Below are 23,002 nucleotides of genomic sequence, written 5' to 3'. Positions count from 1 at the left end.
TTAAAAATAAAAATATTATAAACAAATAATTAAATAAGATAGCCACTGTTTTAACTGTTGTGTGTGTGTATATTTATATATATATATATATATATAAGGTCTACAAAAACACTTCACTAACAAAAAATAGTGCACAAAAACTAAGTACCACTACACCTAGCTTCTCCAGTCTGAACAGTTAAAGGCTCTTGACTACTCAGTTCTTTTATGTGAAACTTTGGCGAACAACTTGAGATGGATCTTCTTCCAAGTCACTGTGACCCAATAAACCAATAGGAACATAAAAAAAACCAGTAAAAACTTGGCGAAATGTAGGTTAGATGAACATAGAAGATACAAAACTCAAAATATAAGTCAGTATTGAGTAGCATGAAATTACAGTTATAGAAAAGCAAGTTCTATAAAGAAATAACATCCTGTCCTCCATACCTGTTCTGCTATAGTTAATTCAAATAGTATTTGCTAAAATGCGTCGTGTCAGGATTTTAATAAACAATGATAATAATATTATAGAAAATAGTATTAAATGCGGAAGCAGTGAATAAATTAGATGTAAAATGGAAATATTATAGAATTGTTCCTTTCTATCGTAATGTGAACCGCATCAAGGTATAGTCGAGTGTTGATAATTTACACTGTAACTGTAGTCATTCAACCAACCAGAGAGTACCACACTAAGATAATGCCTGTAAAGGTACTGAAAACCATAATATTTCCATAAGTAGCATGTGGTGTGGTGTATTTTATCATAGTTCCCATGATAGAAATGTTACATGATAAAGATGTAAACATCTAAATATTCATGATAAGACTATGAAGAGGGTACGTGACACTATAGCTAGATAATGGAAGCGAACGATTTGAAAATCCCAATCTCTTTAAATGTGGTGTTAAGTAACTCATGGTATGCACTTCACGTATTAATTGGCCTAGATGGATGTGCATCTGTTCAAAAGTCACTGTTTAAGAGAGATAATCAAACCGAGACATTGAAAGGTGCATAAAACTTCATATAATAATTACAGTGAACTAATGCTGCATCTCAGCTAGTTATGGTAGAAATCTAGAAACAAATTCATGGCACCCTGACTGTTGACAGGTACAAATAGGTTCTTTTCCATCGTGACATTTTTTTTTTTTTTCAGAAACAAGACTTATTAAACGAAGATTCATCTTCCAATGAGGTGGTGTTCTAATGCAAGGCAGCAAATATGGTAGCACAATACCCGTTAGCACAATATGATTGAACACTCGCGTTTATGACGTGGGCTACACAAAGTCCTGATACAAACAGTTTATTTTGTTTGTTTTTGGTTTTGAATTTCGCGCAAAGCTATTCGAGGGCTATCTGCGCTAGCCGTCCCTAATTTAGCAGTATAAGACTAGAGGGAAGGCAGCTAATCATCACCACCCACCGCCAACTCTTGGACTACTCTTTTACCAACGAATAGTGGGACTGACCGTCACATTGTAACGCCCCCACGGCTGATAGGGCGAGTATGTTTGGTGCGACGAGGATTCGAACCCGCGACCCTCAGATTACAAGGCAAACGCCTTAACCCATCTGCCCATGCCGGGCCGATACAAATAGTATCAAGGGTGTATGGCCTTATATAAAAATTGAGAGAGCATCCGAACAAACTGGCAGGGAGTAATGAGGACATTTGACACAATGTTTCATAATCATAGTAGCAGTAAAACGGGGCATAAAGTCAAATACAAAATACCAGTGGATTCAAGTAGCGAAGTTTACACTGTAATGTAAACATATTTCATGAAGAGGAACAAAACACTAGTGCTTTTCTTTTGCATTTTCTTAAATAATAATGTATTGAACTGACAATAACCATGTCGCATGTGCCTTTCCACAATTATTACTAATACTGTAGTAGAGCGGTATTGCTAGTTGTTTGATCAAAGGAACGATTAAGTTCGTACTAACAAAGTCTTCTAATTGCGATGCTGTTTAAATTTTTACGGCTGAACTCATAAAAACTTGAAGCTTCAGAAAACAATAAAAATGTAACTCATTTGTATATATATCTAGATAGACTAAAGTTAGATATATATATTTACTTGTCTAAACAACTAACTGAAAGTTCACCTTGTGATAATAATATTTCTTGTCGATTAAATCATTTAGCAGCAGTGCCACTTTTTTAAAAGACATGTCATCACTAACTTCAACTGTAATGGCCCGACATGGCCAAGTTGTTAAGGCATTCGACTCGTAATCCGAGAGTCGCGGGTTCGAATCCCTGTCACACCAAACATGTTCGCCTTTTCAGCTGTGGGGGCGTTATACTGTTATGGTCAATCCCACTATTCACTGGTAAAAGAGTTGACGGTGGGTGGTGATGACTAACCGCCTTCCCTCTAGTCTTACACTGCTAAATTAGGGACGGCTAGCGCAAATAGCCCTCGAGTAGCTTTGGGCGAAATTCAAAATAGAAAACAAATCATTCAAACTGACATTGCGAATCGCAAATATGTATATTACACTGTCAAGAAATATAAGAATTTCAATATCTGAAGGCATTACGATTTATTAAAATATGATTATAACAACTGGACATTTTATTAGGATTGCCACTTAAATTCCAATTCAGCCATCTTTGGAAACGATAATTAACTAGTTTTGACAAGATATATTGTTTAATAGTCAAGAAGTGTTGTGAGCAAGTGGTTAACAGAGTTGATGGGGCGTTCATGTTTATCACAACAACATTCAAAACGAATTGAAATATGGTAATTGTGCTGGCCACAAAAGATAAGAATACCAAGTAAACATCAAATAGTTTGTTTGTTTTAATTTCGTGCAAAGCTACACGAGGGCTATCTGTGCTAGCCATCCCTAATTTAGCAATGTAAGACTAGATGGAAGGCAGCTAGTTATCGCCACCCACCGCCAGCTCTTGGGCTACTCTTTTATCAAAGATTGATCGTAACGTTATAACGACCCCACAGCTGAAAATGTGAGCATGTTTGGTTTGACGGGGATTCGAACCCGCGAACCACAGATTAGGAGCCGAGCGCTCTAATCAACTAGTCATGCCGGGTCACAATATCAAACAAAACCAACCTAATATAGGTTTGTTTGTTTTTTCACCGTTGTCTTAGAAAAACCTTGAAAATATTCGGAAACAACATTAAGATACCCTCTAAATGTTTTGTTCTTTCTACGGTATCAAAGGATCCACAGCATGTTATACGAATGTTTATCATACCATTTCACAACCTCCAACAGCTTGTATTGTTTAAATTACAACAGCAAAAATCGAGTACATTATGTGATTCGTTCCGTGTGATGCCAATGTCGAAAAGGGTGAAAAGCGACTTCTTGGACTGCACCACATGATGCGCTTAAAATAATTCATTATCCACAGTTTCTTATGCAAGCACCACTAAAGTCACGCTTTCTTGTCAGATTCTGAGATTTGTTGTAGTTTTCTTACTTGTTGATGGTTGCCATATGGCTGTTGAAGGAATCTTTCAAGTGTGACGTCTGTTCCAATTTACAAGCTTGTCCACTCCTTTTTTCTTCCTCGGTCATTCAGTAGCGGCTATTGGTAATAATTGGTTTCTTATAGTAGATGTGTTTCTATTCGGGTTTTCACAGTTGGTAGACGTTGGTGACAGACAACTTTGAATAATTGATCGAAAAATGATCTTTGATAGCGATGCTCTTAGTAGCTAGGCATTCTCTATCATGTCCTTTGGAAAACCTAGGTGCTTGCAACCCAGTCGTGGTATAACTACATACAAATTCATAAGGCTTAAGCAGTACGTGACACAAAGTTTGATCAGTATTGTTATCATTTCTTATTTATTCAAATAAATGGAGTGTGGTACAAATGTTTGTGGTAAACATTCTAACAAACAGCCATATAATGTAAACGATATACTTCTTTATAGTTTTAAAGTAATTTTCTCAAAATGTAGAAAAAGATTTATCAAAATTAAAATATTTTTAGTATATTATATTTTGAAAGTTCAGCCATACTTAATATGTAAATTTTCTCGTTAAAAATACTGTACCAACATATAAACTGCTTCTAAAGAAACATTCTTGTCCAAACTTACTTCCATTCATGTAACGACACTTAAAACACATTGTAAGGCTGAGAAAGATTCGTGAAATTGCCGTACTTGTTAGGCTCAGTATGGCCAGATGGTTAAGGCACTCGACTCGTAATCTGAGGGTCGCGGATTCGAATCCCCACCACACCAAACATGCTCGCCCTTTCAGCCGTGGGGACGTTATAATGTGCGATAAATCCCACTATTCCTTGGTAAAAAAGTAGCCCAGGAATTGACGGTGGGTGGTAATGACTAGCTGCCTTCCTTTTAGTCTTACACTGCTAGATTAGGGACGTCTAGCACGGATAGCTCTAGTGTAGCTTTGCGCGAAATTCAAAACAAACTAAACCAAACCGTACTTGTTAAGTGGATTATTTACACTGTTCTAGTTAGCAGTTCTCTATGGGATATTAGCCAGCTGTTTTACACTTCCCGCGAACGGTCTTTAACATACGGAAAGTTTGAGACAAACTCCTCAAAGTTATCAAATCTGTGAAAGTTCAGCGAACAAGGTCAGTTCGTTGAGATAAGTGTGGAGATAACAACGTACCCTTCCTCTTTTCTTGGTTAATATTTTTATAACAGCTTTTACATAACACCCATTTGTAATTTCTGAAAACTTCAAGACTATTTGCACAAGTAATATTTTTCAGACATACTGAGTTGAAAAGGTATTTTCATATATTTTGAAAATGTGTAAACTAGTTTTAGAACCCCTTAACCCTGGTGGCTCAGCAGTTAGTCGGCGGACTAAAACCAAAGTCTTTATATCCACACTGGGCAGAACACAAATAGCTCATTGTGTAGCTTTTTTTTTTTTTTACCACAACCAAGAAACAGGCAATTTAAGAAAATGAAATTTTGATTAAACTGTGACAACCATGCTTTATTATATTTTATCTATATTACACTGACGAATTATAAAATTATACATTCCATCTCAGTGCAACTGGCTAAGTTTAATGTTGACATCTTAATGAACAATAACTGCTAGGCCTATCAGTTTTGCTGTTAGTGAAAAAAAATCAGATCACAGAAAGTAACAGCGTATTTTGTCACATTCAGCTTAACCAATGATAACCTTAAAATGCAATACTGTGGTTTAATAAAGTTCTGAAGAACTGTGTCTGAAATACATCAAAATTAATAGTTTTCTTCAAGGATATGGACATCAGTACTGAAGTATTATTTTTAATATTTTATACGAAGCTTTTTAATATGAGAACAGCTGTAATTTTGTAGAGGTCTTATCTCGCACGTTATCTTACCTATGTTAATTAGTGCACCGACGTATCCTTTGTATTACGTTTAAAGATATTATAACACTTGGGAAAGTCCTGACTCAGATGATGTAGTCTTTATATTTCATCGAGTTTTGATCGCTATATTAAGGCCTGGATGTACTCATCTATAAAATCCATCTTAATGGAAGCTTTTATTCGCTGTGAATTGTGGGTATGATGCAACAATCGTAGACATATACGGATAGATCTTAGATTTTCCATAAACCGTTAGTAATGCAATGACAGTACATTTAGAGCCTAATGTATGTTCACTGGCGAGTTTCTGTTGATCTTGGAATTTTAAGTTACAACTCTCTTCTGAAATACTAAACGTGATTTCGTTCTCCATTGTTGTTATTTTTTTGTTTTTTTAACGGAATCTGAGGTTCAACAAAGTTTGTTATCGCCGAATTACTGACATCAGGCATGTAATTGGTCGCCTAAAACAGTTCACAACTGACGCATCATTTTTTTCCTTGGGGTATTCAAGCCTTCTTGTTATATAGAGAGCAATGAATTATTCGAATTATAGAAGGCTATACGCGTATTGGAAAAGAAAAAAAAAATCGACAGAATACAAACATTAAGTTATGAGCTTCGGTGTGATTAAACATGATACAGTTACATGGTCCTTAGGATTTCATATGCCTAAGAGTCCCCCGCTAGTACAATGCTAAAATGAAGGGTTCGATTCCCCTTGGTGGACTCAGCAGATGGCCCAATGTAGCTTTGCTATGAGAAAACAAGCTTAAAAAAATTGGGATAGAAAAAAGGAAGAGAAATACATCCTTAAAAATATTGTCACTAAGTGGATATTTAAATTTGTAAGCTCACAAGCAGTGTCCAAAAGTCCTGTAAAATTTCGTTGTCAGTAATTGATAAAACAAAACTTTATATCCAACTGATACAGCTGTAATTCTAAGGATTTACAACGCTAAAATCAGGGGTTCGATTTCCCTCGGTTGACTCAGCAGATAGCCCAATAACGAAAAACACAGTTCGTACGTTACTTCGAATTCTTTGAGAAGAGTGATTCTCAAAAGTGTTCTCCAGAACATCCTAGATGTGGAAATTCTCGCTGGTATTTTCATATAAGTGCCAGCTATGAGACATCCCTTGTAAGAATGGGATATGTGTACTGACTATGGTCCTCGTTTTTACGTTCACATAATTTTATCCACCTATCCATATTAAGGCAATTATTTGAAGTGCAAAGTCAAACCTTGTTTATACACTCAACCCTCTCAGATGTTTTTAATGTTAATGGTCTGTACACTTTAAAACATCTTGACTTCTGATCACTGCAACTCTAAAAGCTATGATAGTTACAAGTACAAGTGACACGATATATCAGTTGCTTTTATTTCCACAGTTTTTGCTTTAGTTCATACCTCAGGTGTATTGATTACAAAGATGTACAACAGATAAAATTCTTAAGTAACATCCATTCAAGGAAGGAAAGATGGCAACACATATTTTGTAATGGAATTATACTACTTCACTGTATTCTACTGTCATACAAAGAGTACAGACAGATATCACTATTATATATACAAAATCCTTTTCCTCTAATTTAGTTTACATCAAGGTCTTGGTCATTTCTTAACGCCCCGTGTGTCTCTCCTTACAGAATACTTTTTAAGAAATTTTCAATACTTTCACTATTATTCATTTTAAAATAAGGGCAAATTATATGATGGACAGTTTCAGGAGGACCGTGTACTCCACCTTTCTAGGCTCTCTATGTTTTCATTCATTACACTTTGACATTATTCTTTCTTTACCTTTCATAAAGAGAAGTCTTTATCAAACAAATACTGGTGAGTCTAATGAGCAGTTATCATCTCTCTTCATCCTCCTGAGAAATTTGAACAAACATGATACACATTGGAGTAGTGCAAAATTGATGAATGGGTCAAACTACAGATCTTGGACCACAGCTTTTCGTTTTTCATTACTGCAAAATATACATATTTCCACATAATGCCACAGACCTATCTAACTCGTGACCTTCTCTTTTCATCTTCTTTTTGGAAGTTAAACAAGGGTCTACAATGAAATAATAGTTTCCTCATTGTTCTGACATAGATTATGCTAACACTCGATTCATATACCATAGTAGGAGCTGGAAAATACCACCTGGTTCTCCTTTAGCAGTCCCTCAGACCTCACTTCTGCCGTCATTAATCTACCATAAGCTAGTAAATGTGTAAACAATTTTGTTTCTATAGACTGCAGTCCACCGTGACTAGAAATATTAAAGAGAGCAGCTTTTCTCAAAAGGGAGCATTTTATTTCTATCTCCTTTGAACTTGATAAATTTTATAACACTGCATGGGATATTTAAAGTCTTATGAGACCCTTATCCTTATGAGTTATGAATATTTACTCATTTTACTTGTAATTTTTAACAAAGTCGAGCATTCCAAGTACGTTTGGGATCAACATTTCCAGTCCTCACACAGGAAGTCAGAAAACTTTAAGCCTTGGCGACGAGAAACTCACTTGAAATAATGAATCTTAGAACGACTGGTATGGGTATTAACACTTTTACTAATAAAGCAGAGAACAACGTTTTGACCTTCTTAGATCATCTCTTTGTTAACCTGAAGATGACCTAGGAAGGTCGAAACTTTGTTTCTGCTTTATTAGTAAAAGTGTTAATAGCCATACCGGCCGTTCTGAGACACAAAACTTTAAGCCTGTTTATCGTGTTTCATGCATTTTAGCATTAACATCAACGCATGACTAATCAGAGTTGTCGAAAAGTTGTAAACAGAGTGGTAAACCCTATGTTAATGATTTTATATCTCCTGTCAGTTCTTTAATATGAGGTATATAGAGTGCAGCTTCAAAACTGCGTTGAGTAAGTTGTGTGATCGAACTGTTGCAAATAGTTTTACATTTTTGTCATCTAGAAAACATACATTTGCACTTCTTCTGCTAACAAAGATTGCAGATTAATGGTGTGCATTTCCCTGTGGTGTATGAGACAAAGTTATAAGGACTTTTATTTGAAAATAAATTGATTTTCGTTCATCACATAATACAGCTCTAAGTCAAGGCACTAAATATCCTGCATATCCTATATACCACATCTTGGAGAACAGATAGGTCTTATTCTAAGGATAAGTTGTGACTTATTTCAATATAAAGTGGATATGAGCTTTTGATCTGTGCCATAGCCAGGGATTTTGCATTGAAGATGCTGGCCATTGCTCATCATTAAAGGCTTCTATTTTGCCCAGGGTTGTTTTTTTTATTTCTTCAGTCTAGGGTTTGTATACAAACATCTATGATTGTTTGTTTGTTTTATTCGCGCAAAGCTATATGAGAAATATCTACGCTAGCCATCCTTAATTTAGCAGTGTACGACTAGAAGGAAGACAGCTAATCATCACCACCCACCGCGAACTCTTGGGCTACTCTTTTACCAATGAATAGTTATATTGACCGTCACATTATAACGCCCCATGGATAAAAGGGCAAGCATGCTTGGTGTGACGGGGATTCGAACCCACGACCCTCAGATTAAGTGTCGAACGCCTTAACCATTGTCCAGAGATCTATAAACCTTCACTTCGTTCCTAACATTTGATATTTTCTTTGCAGTATGTTGCAAAGTTCCGATCACTGCCATGACGTCACAGATGGCAATGCAAATGGATAGTCTAATATCCCAACCTCTGACCTTCGCATCCAGGAGGAGTTGACTGAGATGATCTTGACGTACACATTACTAAATCCAATTACCAGACCATTCCATAATGGATTTTTACTATCCGCATTCATGATCTGTCTTTGAGCTGTCTGAAGAAATAAAATACACCGAACTGAAAGTGCTGATTTCTATTTAATAAATATCTCTAACACTCTTGTTCTACAGTTGTATGATATGAAATCAAGTGATTCTTTGGACTGTACCCACTGTTTGTTGCAGCTCTATATCTTTTCAGAGGACGCATTTACAAATTTCTTATTCATTGATGAATTGCGCGCAATTTCACTTACTCTGAATCATATAGAAGCTAAACAGAACTTGCTCTGGATTGTGTGGAAACTATATCGAACATTAGTTGCCTAGCTCTTTCAAGGACCGGCATGGCCAAGCGTGTTAAGGCGTGCGACTCGTAATCTGAGGGTCGCGGGTTCGCATCCCCGTCGCGCTAAACATGCTAACCCTTTAAGCGTGGGGGCGTTATAATGTGACGGTCAATCCCACTATTCGTTAGTAAAAGAGTAGTCCAAGAGTTGGCGGTGGGTGGTGATGACTAGCTGCCTTCCCTCTAGTCTTACACTGCTAAATTAGGGACGGCTAGCACAGATAGCCCTCGAGTAGCTTTGTGCGAAATTCAAAAACAAACAAACAATCAAAAACAAAAGCTCTTTCAAGACTGTAATTGTTAATTTTCAACTGTCACTTATTTCTCTAGAATATTCAGGAATTTCTAATCTATTTGTCACTATTTTACTTTTATATCCGTTTTTTTTTCTGGACTCCCGTCATGTCTGTATCCGAAGAAATAACCCTTTGTTGGTAATCTTGAGGATTCGCTTAATCCATATATGGACTTCAAACCTATTATCAGGGTTTTGAGTTGCTTGACAAATGATCTGAGGTGAGCAACGTATGAACAAAGTTTTTGAAATAAAACCTACAGCCGCTGATTGGCTGTTCAGTTTGCGCAACAAATGGAGAGAAAAAGTTGTCCTAACAAGGCTAATGTATGAACGCTTGTCCACATCATACTTTCATGTCTTAGTTTACACATATTTTAAATTCTGGTACCTCATTGGTAAGGGACACTAGCCATAGTTCTAGTTTTTACTATCTGCTTCTTTTTATTTTACGGTTGTTAAACAGAAGTTATTTGGCGCAAACTGTCCTGGTGCTTTGCGCTATAAAACTCCAAACAACCATCCAGCCAATCGGCAACTGTCAACAAATCAATGTGTCACAAAATATGAACTTTCTGTTCATCATTGGAGTTATATGGGTGTTTCTCTTGGTTTTAAAGCCTTTTTATATATATATTTTTATATTAAGGTATGATGAATGCAGAAGAATTATAATTTCGTTCAATTAATCATTTGACTTGTACGTCAAAAATGCATACTTACAATGTAAGTCGTTACCAACATTTAGAATAATTAAATGCTTCATATGTATACCTTGATTTCTAGTCAACCCTTTCAGACAGGTAGACGGAATCTTAGACTTATTTATTACATCTTTGAGTGCTTTTTTTCTCAGTTCTGAAATATGTTCGTTTCGTAATTCATAGTTATTTATATTAGGCCTAGACCCTTACACAACGTTCAATGTTACTATGTCAACTGTAAAATGTAACGAGGGTGTAACTGAAAACCCCAAATGTTGAACTGGGCCTATTTATAGTTAAAATATCAGTTACAGTCTTAAGTTTAATGACAAAACATTGGCCTACATATTCAAAGCTAGTAAAAAAAACCAACTTAAATGCAGTGAAGATAGCATGGGAAAGAACCTAAAGTAACCTTTTTAAAACTGCATGCAAATCAAATTTTGTTTCTATTTATGAACGTGCAATATTAATTACAACAAATAAAGCATTCGTCAAATGGAAAAGTTGAAATGATTTTAAGAATCTTAGGAAAGGAAATATAAATTGTTTTCAAGGCTATAAAGCTCTACAACTTAACTTTGTATGGCATACTTTTTTTTCTTTTCACTGATGTGTATCAATAAACCACGTTATATGTTTATTCTATACTTGTACAGGTATACATGATTGAAATACGTCTGAGAATACGGTTTTGTTATATATCAAATACAACTGCAATGAAATTTGATTGAAGAAAAATATATTTAAAAAATTAGTTGATACATCATGAGATGTGTATATATATATATGGTTCTCGAAATTTAGCCATTTCTAGGTTGACAGTATAATTAATTTCAGTGTTAAGGTTAAAAAAAAATATTTTAAATGTAATATCACGAGGTAATGTTTGGAAGAATGTAACGATATTTTTAGGATGTAATGTGATGATATGTTAAATCTATAAAATGTAATTTTTAATCGTGTAAAACGACAATATTAGGCTTACAAATATGTTTGTTTTTAATAATTTAAGATTACTAAATCACTTTCAGAAATCCATAACGTTACTTTTTCATAATATGAAATATCGATATGTTAACTATAAATATGGTTTTTTGATAGTGTAAGATGACCGTGAGGGATTTAGAAGAATATAACATTTAAAGTGAAAATACTGGGGGTCACTTACGGTGTTTTTCATCTTTTTCCGGTATCATAATTGTATCCTATAAGGTTTTCACAACAGCTCACACACCCCAGTTCGGAAAAATACGAAAAAAATAAGCCCCCCCCCCAGTGACTCAGCGGTATGTCTGCAGACTTAAAACGCTAAAAACCGGGTTTCGATACCCCTGGTGGGCAGAGCAAAAATAGCCCATTGTATAGCTTTCTGCTTAATTCAAAACAACAACAACAACGAAAAAATAATAAATTAAAATCCAAAATTCTTTATTTTGACTAACATATATGTCAAATTACAACTAGGATAAGTATAACATGAAATAAACAAAACCCCTGAGTGAACCATTCAGCCACTTTAGAAGCACTGGTCTAGAGAATCAGATCAGTGATTTTTTCTCCAGAGCAAAATAAAACAGCGAACTACAAAGATGTGGTTACTCAATTTGTGAATCTTTGAAACAAATAAAAATATTCTATTATTTGTTTTTGAATTTCGCGCAAAGCTATACGAGGGCTATCTGCGCTAGTCGTCCCTAATTTAACAGTGTAAGACTAGAGGGAAAGCAGCTAGTCATCACCATCCACCGCCAACTCTTGGAGTACTCTTTTACTAACGAAGTGTGACCGTCACATTATAACGCCTCCACGGCTTGAAGGGCGAATATGTTTGGTGCGACGGGGATTCGAACCCGCGACCCTCAAATTACGAGTCAAGCACCCTAACCACCTGGCCATGTCGGGTAAAATTATTCTATACCATTAATGAAAACTGAAAATAATAATTTTAAAACAGTAATGATGAATACATTTTATCATTCAGTATATTATTATTAATCAATTACATGGTCTTTGCAACCATTAAAGTAAGGTCAACTCCCTGGGGCTTCTCGCCGTGAGGAACCTACACATATATTTTTATGGGTGATACATGCAAACGAAACTACAAATCCCAAAACTCATACGGTTGATCCATGAACGAACGTACCACATCGTTCTGTTGTACAATTTCCATCACGTTTTTTTTCCTAAAAAAATACTGAATACTATATAACGTTAAGTTTATATTCTGCCTCAAAGTTGGATTCTCAACTTTCAAAAATATCGTATACGCGCTGTCTTTTGACTGTGTAAGATGGCAGTGTGTTGCTTGAAAGAGTATATATTAAAAAACTTATGAGGAAAATTGAAAATATCCGATACATCTGTAATAAACAGAAAGGATTTACAATAATCATTTTTTCTCGTGATAACTCACCTGAATGAACTATAATCTAGTGGCTAATTTTGTCTAAAGACAAAAGCTCAGCAATTGATTAGCTCCAGTTTTGATCAAGCGTGTCCTGCCTGACTGGTAATAAAACTAAAGTGTTCTTTCTAGCACAGTTATTATTTATTAAATATTCATTGACTTTAACAGTACTGAGAATTTAAAAGTCTGCTTTCGATGTCATACATCGGAAGATTTATTAAGTAGATTTAATTTTCTATTATAATATATTCAAAAACAGGTAAAAGATGTCATCGAAAACATGAATAAATAGAGCACACCAATCACTTTATGCTCTGAAACATATATATCCAATATCAAAGCAGTTTGCCTTATGCTGTCATACTCAGGCTACCATTTAAGATCGTTATCACTGCAAGGGACTACTCCCAAATTAACATATTGTATAAATATATATATATTCTTACGTGTATGTATACATATTTATAAACAATAATAAAAACTGATTTCGCACTGCTTTATATTTGCACCTTTAGGATCTTTTTAATACGACTTTTACTTGCAGCAACTCAATTAATGGGGTAATATTGATGACAGTGTACTAAATTTATAAGAAAAAAATCAAAGCCCTAGGATATCATTTAAAAAGCTTTGAGCTACACACGGCATGCTTCTGATATATTTATCATACATTCACCCGGGACATGGAGGAAAGGACACGGAAAAGATGTTAAAAGAACCGCAGGATAATTTATTATGCTGTGCTTACGGGAAGATTCTTGTTTGCTAGGAGGTTTGGAATTTTACAAAAATGCTTTAGTTTCTTTCGCATGCCATTACCTCTCGGTTTGTGTCGTAAAATTAAAATGCCCCCTCCGCTTTTAAGGTGTATGGATGGAAACTTATTTTTCACAAATCTTATTCTTCTCCGTACTCTTGACTTCAATAATACAGTTTGTTCCACAAACAATTATCTTAGTGTTGGTATTAAATTTGTTCTTTTGAGTTAACTACACAAAATGTTTCTGTTTTGTAGAACTAGCCATGCAAATTTGTACTATTCGTAAGCAGCAAGATTTACCATTTTGAACTTCAAACATCTATTGACTTGTCGATAAATGATTAATGTAGTAAGAGATTATAATCTCTTATTAATACTGCGTGCTCATATATTGGTAAGACAAACAAACATTGTTCACCTTCAGTCAACACCATCTACAACCAGTAAACAAGGAAATGGGATTTTCTAATCTCCAAGCTTGAAGTAACATAATTTTTACCGTTGTAGGAAAAACGAACCTCGCTTATCAGAAAGTGACCATCCGGGCGAAGACCATCGTATTTAAAGGCAGATAACAGCTACGTATTCGATAAAGCGACTCCAACATCCAGGAACAACACCTTATCATCCGCTCTGATGAAACTGGTATCCAACTTGATAAAAAAGAGGTCTGTTTCCAGATGAAACTGGACATTTCTAAACATTGTTTAAAAACTGGAAAAGAATAAAACAAGTTTCACTCAAAGACTGTTCTTTCCCAGTTTGAAAGATGCTATCTTATTCATTATCTTATACACTATTATTCCCCTCTTTAATCTCACCTATAATATCTTATCTTTATATCACGTGAACAGTTACATCTAAAAATAATATGATTATCAGCGAGACATACATTACAGTACGATAAGAGGGTTATTGCACGCAACACACCATAACGTGCTGCGGAACTCTTCGTAGAATTTCTGTGTCATTCTGGCGGTTTTACGCTAACTGGGCTCGGTATCAAATATTGCTCGGTATTAAGAGAATAAACCAATAGGTTTCGCAAATATGTTTCGTATTTGTTATATTTTTTGTATGTTTGTATTATTTCCATTCAAAATGGTTTATAGTCAAAACTCAAAAACGTTTGAAAGTTCATAAGGTCGAGGTAAGTAAGAACGAATTCAACACTGTTGTAAAGCTCTTGAAATTAATCTACGATGGTTATATTTAAGATAAAAATATAGTTAAAGCAATGCGAATGAGTAATCTAAGTGTTTAACCGGTACTTTATTCTATTAACTATTTTGTATTTTTAATATTTACGAGATAGACTTCGACAGGCAACCTACCCCCACCTCCCATACAAAAAAACAAAAACGAAACGGTTGCATTAAATTTACGCTAATTAGAAACGTTTATGGTTCCTTTAGGAGAGCTAAATATTTCCTTCACAATTTACACCATAATTTAAGTTCTACAAGCGAATCCTGAAAAGAAAGAAGAACGTCTGACGTTAAACACCAGAAATACAAATCACCGTAAAATCAAACAGTATACCATGCACGTTGCACTTCTGCTTTGTGACACATGTTGTGTTATCACTGATGGTGAGAAGTGAAAAGCTGTATTAAAGTTTGAATATCTATGTTTTTAATTCTGAAAAATGATTTAAACCTTTCCAAGCTTTCCAGCGAAATCCTGGAAAACTGCGTGAGATAAACTAAAATTATATCTTTTATTTTTAAGCATAACGTTTCGTGATTTTAAGAAATTCACTTGTAATATTAATATAATTGGTTCGTTGAGCGTTTATGTTTGTAGCCTACACATCTCAAACATTAGGTATATAGGATATCAATAATCCTTTATTAAAATATGAAAAGCCGTGAAGCCAAAAAGTAGTAATTTTTTTGCTATACTTTAACAAGTAAGAATACGCTGAAGGCTAATAATATTCAACGTGATAACGGTGGACTGAGAGCACTTACTAGCATCAATGGGTAACTTCAAAGGTTAGAAATATTTTGTGATGCATCAAAACAAAAATAAGTATCCACAACGGACTAAGCAAAATAAATATTAACAATAAATTTAAAATTTTGACAAGAAAAAGATACAAACTTGTTTTATTAATATCTGAGCATTTTATACAATATCGTTCTATAGCTGTGGCTCAAATCAATGTCAACTAAACGTTTCAGATTATGAGTTGTTGGACGAGTAGCAGATTAATATCACTTGTATGTGTTTTGTAAGGTCTGAATCACTAAACTGTAGTTTCACATATTTCATATAATTTAAATTTTCCCATTTCACAATCTATACGACGTATAAACGAATACGCTTTTCGGTGTTTTTCTATACGAAAATTAATTCACTTTTATTAGTTTCAACGTGTTAATAAAACTCGCCAAAGATTAATGAATATACAAACAACTATAGAGTGATCCCCAGTTTTCAATATATCGGTTGTTATACCAAGATTACGCCAAAAATAAAAGGTGACATACTAAAAGAAAAGTACTTTCTTCTCGATTTTTTCCCTCCTGAAGAAGTTGGTCCACAGCTAAGTAAGACCGTTCCTCTGTAGCATCGTTCAATATAAGTTAGATGTTGTTTCATGGAAATCAAATCACCAAGCTGCCTGACATTAGGTTTACCATTCCACTATTGAATTAAACCTGCGTTCTGAAATAAATGATTTAAGAGGTTAGTCCTTCACATTTTTTATCGTAAGCCTAAAAGTAGAAAAAAAGAAAAAACAACGTCAACTGTTTTTGCAACATTGAAACGAGTAACGTCGCGGAGACTCGTACACGTAATATTTTACGTTAGATTCTGAAGTAATACACGTGGTTATATCTTTCCTCCTTTCTTGTAGTTTGTTAATTTTTACAAAGTACTTTTCAATCGGTTAAAATTTTCAAATTCAAAATATTTAAAGTTTCTATTATAATATTTGTGTTTTATTTTTTGCATGGTAAGTAATCTAAATACTGATTGAAATTTTCAGTTACATGTGTGTGTGTGTGTGTGTGTGTGCCTCTTTATCTCTAATTTCATATTTTCAGGAAGCATTTAAATCGCAAAGAAGTGCGGATGTACTGGGAAATCTAGATGCACTTTGCAGGTTCCCCCAAAGTGTTTTGTTTGAAGAATAAATAAAACCAAAGTTGAGATCAACAAATATTCCTATTTCTTGCTTTTAAGTTCGTATTTCATGTTATGTTGTAGCCTATAGAATGCAGTACAAACTGCAACATTAACCACCTCTAATGAGACGTAATTTTAGTATCTTCTGACTGACAGATAACACACTATTGTATAATGGTGCGAGTGGTTAAAACAGATGATTTCCGGGGAGATAACTAACATGAAGCCTTGTTTTCAAGCCGCTGGATTAAAAAATATTCTTATGAACTATAAACAATATCTTCCTCTCTTTGTGGGTTAATAAAAGTTAACTCATTTTTCCTTTTCCTACCTTTTTCTTTTTTTTGGTCCATGAAGGATAAAGGTCTACTTTTGCGATCAGTTAAACTTAGAGAAAGCTTTTTAGAGCTGTATCTGAGATGAATGTCTTTATATTTAGATACATACACGTGAGGGTATAAGAAAGAGAGACAGAGACAATATTAATAAAAACGGAAAATAGAAACTTCCTTCTACTGGATGTTTTATGTTGAGTAGTGAATATTAATAAACTAATGGGAAAATGCTGTGTTATATTCTTTGTGTTGTTTGCGCAATAGCCATCTCGAATATAAAAATCTAACTTTTAGTATTATCCATACCGTTGAGTTAATGCGATGGGGGGGGGGAAGGATGTTGAAAGAGCGGACCCCAACTATCCATTAACAATATTCATTTGATTTATTTTTCAACTTTGGTATCTCTCAAAATCATACGTTTAGCTTTTAATAATTATGTACATATAATCTTAATAAAAAAAATTTAAAATTGTTTGTGTATTGTTTATTTATTCACTTGTATCGTGTTTTCATCACACACACACACATGCGAGTGATACAACAATACAACAACCTACAAATTTTAAGATCGTCATTATGTGCAACAATTTATTTTTGGTTTTGTTCTTGATAAATTGTATATATAACTTTATTTAAGTCATGTATCTATTTTAACAATTGTTCGAAAATCTCTAAGTTCAACCATCCAATTTTTTTTTTCTCACAGGCACACTGAAAGAAATGTGTATTTAAACCAATTAACAAAGGTAATATTATTTTATTCCAGGAAATTTGCAAGTGTTGAAATTGCCACGGGGTGCATGCAACACATATATCTTATGTAATTCTAGTTCTGAAAATAAGTCATATTAGGACACATTGAATGATTACCGTTATACCTCGAAACTGCAATATTGATCTGGGTATTTACTAAATACGTTTGAAAACATTTAAAAACATACGAGCAAAGGAATTAAATCGACCGCTTCTACATTTTTTTCCGTGAAACTGTAAAATGTGTCATATGTGTCAGTCAGTAATAATGGAAACTTTGCTTTATGTCGTGAACGATTTTTCTTTAACAGTTCTGACACTTTGTTCGTGAAATAGACCTATTGCCGAAACGATACAAAGAATGATGAAAGAAATCAAGCTATTTCTTTATCCTTTTCCCATTTACAATAACAACCACCATTAAACAACTACTATGAGCTTTAAACGAAATAAAGAGAATAATGTTCAATAATATAAAACTCAGAAGTTTATCCAAAATATTTCTACGGAAAACTATCTATTTATACAAATATATATGGTTCCAAATTGTATGGCTACCTTTGGCGATGTGAAGAACACTTGTTTAGTGTGTCGATTTTTTTACGTACACGTACAGTATATTATACAGATTTTAATGCTGAATTTCGTAAATCTTTTAACCAATTGTATCTCATAAAAAACATATAAACCATTTTATAGATGGACTTGTAACACTTGTGTTCAAAATACGAAAACTTAATTTCTCAAAAATGCAGGTCTTTTATACAACTGCCCCTCAGTGGCACAGCAATATGTCTGCGGACTCACACCGCTAGAAATTGGGTTTCGATACCCATGGTGAGCAGAGCACAAACAAGCCATTGTTTAGGTTAGTGCACTCGACTCTTAATCTGAGGGTTGCAGCTTTGTTATCCCCGTCACACTAAACATGCTCGCCCTTTTAGCCATGGGAATGTTATAATGTGACTGTCAATCCCACTATTCGTTGGTAGAAGAGTAGCCCAATAGTTGGTGGTGAGTGATGATGACTAGCCGCCTTCCCTTTAGCCATACACTGCTAAATTAGTGACGGCTAGCACAGATAGTCGTTGTGTAGCTTTGCGCGAAATCCAAAAGGCAAACAAACATTTATACAGCTAATAATTAAGACCATTGGTCTACGAAACGTTATAAATTGTAATATTTATATTGTGCAATAAATATCCAGTAAAATAAGTGTTTTGGTTGATAAAATATTGAAAGGTAATAGGAACATAGATGCAACTATAATAGTTTTAGCCGTTAGAATTTTTGTAGGCGTAAAAATAATGTTTCTTAATATTTCTAGGTACAATTATAAAAAGTCCAGATTTCTTAAAAACATTTGTAAGTGCAAGTATTAGAATTCCAATGTAATCGTATGTGTGCATTGGTTTCGGATGCTTGTTATAACTTAACTAATTTTTTCAAGAATTATTTCACCGAATTTTCAAACTCGATTATTTTCAGGAGATTTGATAATCAAAGATCTGTTAAATAGAAAAAAAGGATTTTCAGGTTTTTTCATACCTTTCTTCGTAATGATTACTGCTTTAACATTTTTTTCCTTGTCGTATCTGTGATTGGACTTACAATGATGCTGTCCAATAAGCAAGTATCTTAAAAGTTTTGTCGTTTCTTTCGTTCAATAAACCTTTGTTTTGAAAAAGAGGAAAATACATTGGAGTGAGCTGTATTCGGTGTGATTAGCATATTGAAGTGAGCTATATCCGGTGTGATTAGCATATTGGTGTGAGCTGTATCCGGTGTGATTAGCATATTGGAGTCAGCTGTATCCGGTGTGATTAACATATTGGAGTGAGCTGTATCCGGTGTGATTAGCATATTGGTGTGAGCTGTATCCGGTGTGATTAGCATATTGGAGTCAGCTGTATCCGGTGTGATTAACATATTGGAGTGAGCTGTATCCGGTGTGATTAGCATATTGGAGTGAGCTGTATCCGGTGTGATTAGCATATTGGAGTGAGCTGTGTCCGGTGTGATTAGCATATTGGTGTGAGCTGTATCCGGTGTGATTAGCATTCTTTCCTTGTTCGAAATGTTTCCTTGTTGAATTCCACTCACATGTTGTATTAAAACACAATATCTTACACTGAGTTGTATCAATACGAAATTACAATTGAAGTACAGTTTGCATACTTATTATAAACAGAGTTAATGAAAAATATGCATTCATCACGAAGGCTTTTATTAAGGCGGTAAGACATTCAAATAAAACCTTTTTTTGATCTTCGAGCTCGATCATATTATAATTTTAATATCATAATTTGTTTAAATAACTACAATAATAATAATAGCATTGCGGTATATTTTAATACAAAATTATTTACATTTCACGTAAATCAATATCACTTTTTTTTTAGGGACTTTAACTTTCCTACATATTGTTTTAACAGCTTGCCCAACGACATTTAAGTTTTAAAAAGGCAACGTCCTCAACTTATAACGTCAAGAAGATTGAAGGAATGGTTATTCATTTATGAATAGTGGATAAAGTAAATAAAGACGAATTAAGAGGTGGTTACATAGATCTAAAACCAAGTCAAAGTACTAAATTCAAATTAGGAACTGATTTAAAATATAAGTTAAACAATATTACTTAAACGTAAGTTTATCAGAAATTATGAACGCCACAGAGTTTGAAAACTGGAGCTGATTTTTCGCCTGTTTTTATATCATCATATTTAATATATTGAAGAAGATCAAATTTTACACAGTCAAAAATAGATAAACGTATAACAGCACGACTGTGCGCATGCGCATATGTACTCGTCATATGAATTTTACTGATTGGTTAAAAATGATTTTAGAGCAATGTTTCGTTTAGTCCTCACTGTGTTACTTAGTGCTGTTAGTTTATGGGAAAGAGGTAATGAGTTTAGAGTCTTATACCACTGCTCTCGATCATTAGATAACACTTTAAATATAGAATTTGTCACTTGGGTTAAAGTGACCACAGAATTCCGATGTTGATTCTAGAGAGTAACTGAAGAGTCCTAAATTCTCTCACGCCAAATATCCGTCACACCAGACATGCTCGCCCTTTGTCCCCCGCTAGTACTGCGGTAAGTCTACGGATTTACATTGCTAAAATCAGGGGTTCGATTCCCCACGGTGGGCTCAGCAAATAGCCCGATGTAGCTTTGCTGCAAGAAAACACACACTCACGCCAAATTTTACAAAGGGTTAAGTACCTTCTTCCAAGCAAGAGTTAGTATTGTAAATTATCACATACTTGGTTTGCACTTTTCAATAGCACGAATTGGACCACACAGACACATTAAGTCTGGTCGCCCAATAACTTCAGACGAAAAAATATCGGCCAAACTTTAAACAAATTAGTATAAAACTAAAAATTTCAAGATGTGTTGATTTAGAAACCTATAAAAACATGCTAAGAGATCTTTAGCGTCCGAGGAATACCCACATTTGTCCAAAATCCTGTCCGCCATATTGATTTTGGCTGGTTTTGCTTCATTTAATAACTATTCAAAACAAAAAAAGTGATACAAGATTCGAATAAGCTAGGAACTAAGCAGAAAAAAAGTGTAGTTTTGACATAGTTAGGGATATTTGTAGGCAGTGCCGGATCAAGGCGATCGTAGGGCCTAGGTACCTTCTGTTCATAGGTCCTACAAGCCGTATGAGTTAAACCAAAGGTTAACTTTTCAGGAAAATTTTCATAGGCCCATAGTTTCTGTAAGCCCTTAAATTTTCGTAGGCCCTAGAACTGTGCTTAAGAAATTATCCGGCCCTGTTTACAGGTACTGGGGTACGGTAGATGTCAAAAGTTAATAACTAACAGACATTTCAGCCACTGAGAAACGTTTTGTAAATTTTGTGAAATGAAATATTTTGTGTGGAAACACGATTAAATACGTATAATACAAAAGTAAATACGTAGCAATATACAATATTATATGCATATAATGATATTGTACAGTTACCACAGAGAATCACGTCCTTAAAGGTCTCTCGCTAAGCTTTACATGACGTAGCGCCTATCGTATTACATAGGTATTAATTAGCAGCATAAGTAATCAGGTTATATTTTAATGAACTTGTACAAACTTCTTACGTTATACAGAGAAGTAGAAAAAGTTCTAGTTTATAAATGCACAAAATTAAAATACAAATTTTATACGAACATAAAATGTTAAGGTTTTAACAATTTTAAAGTTGGTAGTATTTACTGAATCGTTTAATAATCTTAAAGTACCTGCTTGATATTATCCTAGTTATTAAGCCAATATAACGTTTGAACAAAAAGTAACTTCATTTATGTAGATACATAGTCACAATCTTTTGCTTATACATACAAGTTTTTATTTTTCTCTAATATAAAATAACTGTAGAACGATCAGTTAGTTACGAACGAGTTACCCTCCAGTGACACAGTGATATGTATGTGGTCTTACAACCATAGAAACTTTGGTTCGATATCCGTTGAACTTCTAATTCTAAATTTAATCGTCCCCTTTCTATCCCTTTGCGCCACCAATATATTGACGTATATATAATTACAGTTAACTGTAGTCATAAAATGAAAGATTGTCAATTCTAATACGTTAGAGACGAGAAGTAAGCGGGAACTTTCTGTGACGTCAGGTGCTCGCATGCGATAGATTTCGAAAAGAGAGACGATGTTACAGGTACTTACCTGTTACATGAATAATAAATAAACGTAATTCATCAGAGAACACTAAACTAATGAAGACTGTAAAGGAACAACCACTTTTTCCTATTTCTCTGATTATATTCAGCGTTAAATGTTATAAACCCTTCTTGTACATAACATGGACTTTGTACACGAATATTAGACACTGTTAACAATATGAAGAGCACATACCAAATTATTTCACAGCATTGTCTATATATAACACTCTGACAACGTAACCGCACACAATCTAATTTGAATGTAAGTTGGCAACTCCTGTTATTCAAACAATGGTTTCTGTTTCTTAGGGAAACCTTTATCGTCTAACTGATGTAACGAAACCGTTGATTAATATTGTCCCTGATCTTCGTCTTTCTGTTATTACAGTTATATTAAAAAAGTTTTAACTAGCCTAAAACACAATCAAATTTTATGGCAG

At 34.3% G+C, this 23,002-nt stretch overlaps 1 protein-coding gene across 5 annotated transcripts in view; it reads left to right on the top strand.

The window, feature by feature from the left end:
- LOC143252765 (uncharacterized) overlaps positions 1 to 23,002 on the top strand; it is a 132,283-nt gene that overhangs the window by 88,597 nt on the left and 20,684 nt on the right. Inside the window, exon 3 of one of the 5 annotated variants that reach the window (XM_076505422.1) lies at positions 14,146 to 14,306. The exons of the other annotated variants lie outside the window; for them this stretch is intronic. The gene's annotated coding sequence lies outside the window, so the exon portion shown is untranslated. The remainder of the gene's footprint in view (positions 1 to 14,145; positions 14,307 to 23,002) is intronic. 5 annotated transcript variants of the gene reach the window in all.

Source organism: Tachypleus tridentatus, chromosome 6 (genome assembly GCF_004210375.1).
Source record: "Tachypleus tridentatus isolate NWPU-2018 chromosome 6, ASM421037v1, whole genome shotgun sequence".
Taxonomy (NCBI): domain Eukaryota; kingdom Metazoa; phylum Arthropoda; class Merostomata; order Xiphosura; family Limulidae; genus Tachypleus; species Tachypleus tridentatus.
Note: the sequence above shows the minus strand (reverse complement) of the source record. Positions and strands in the feature narration are given on the sequence as shown.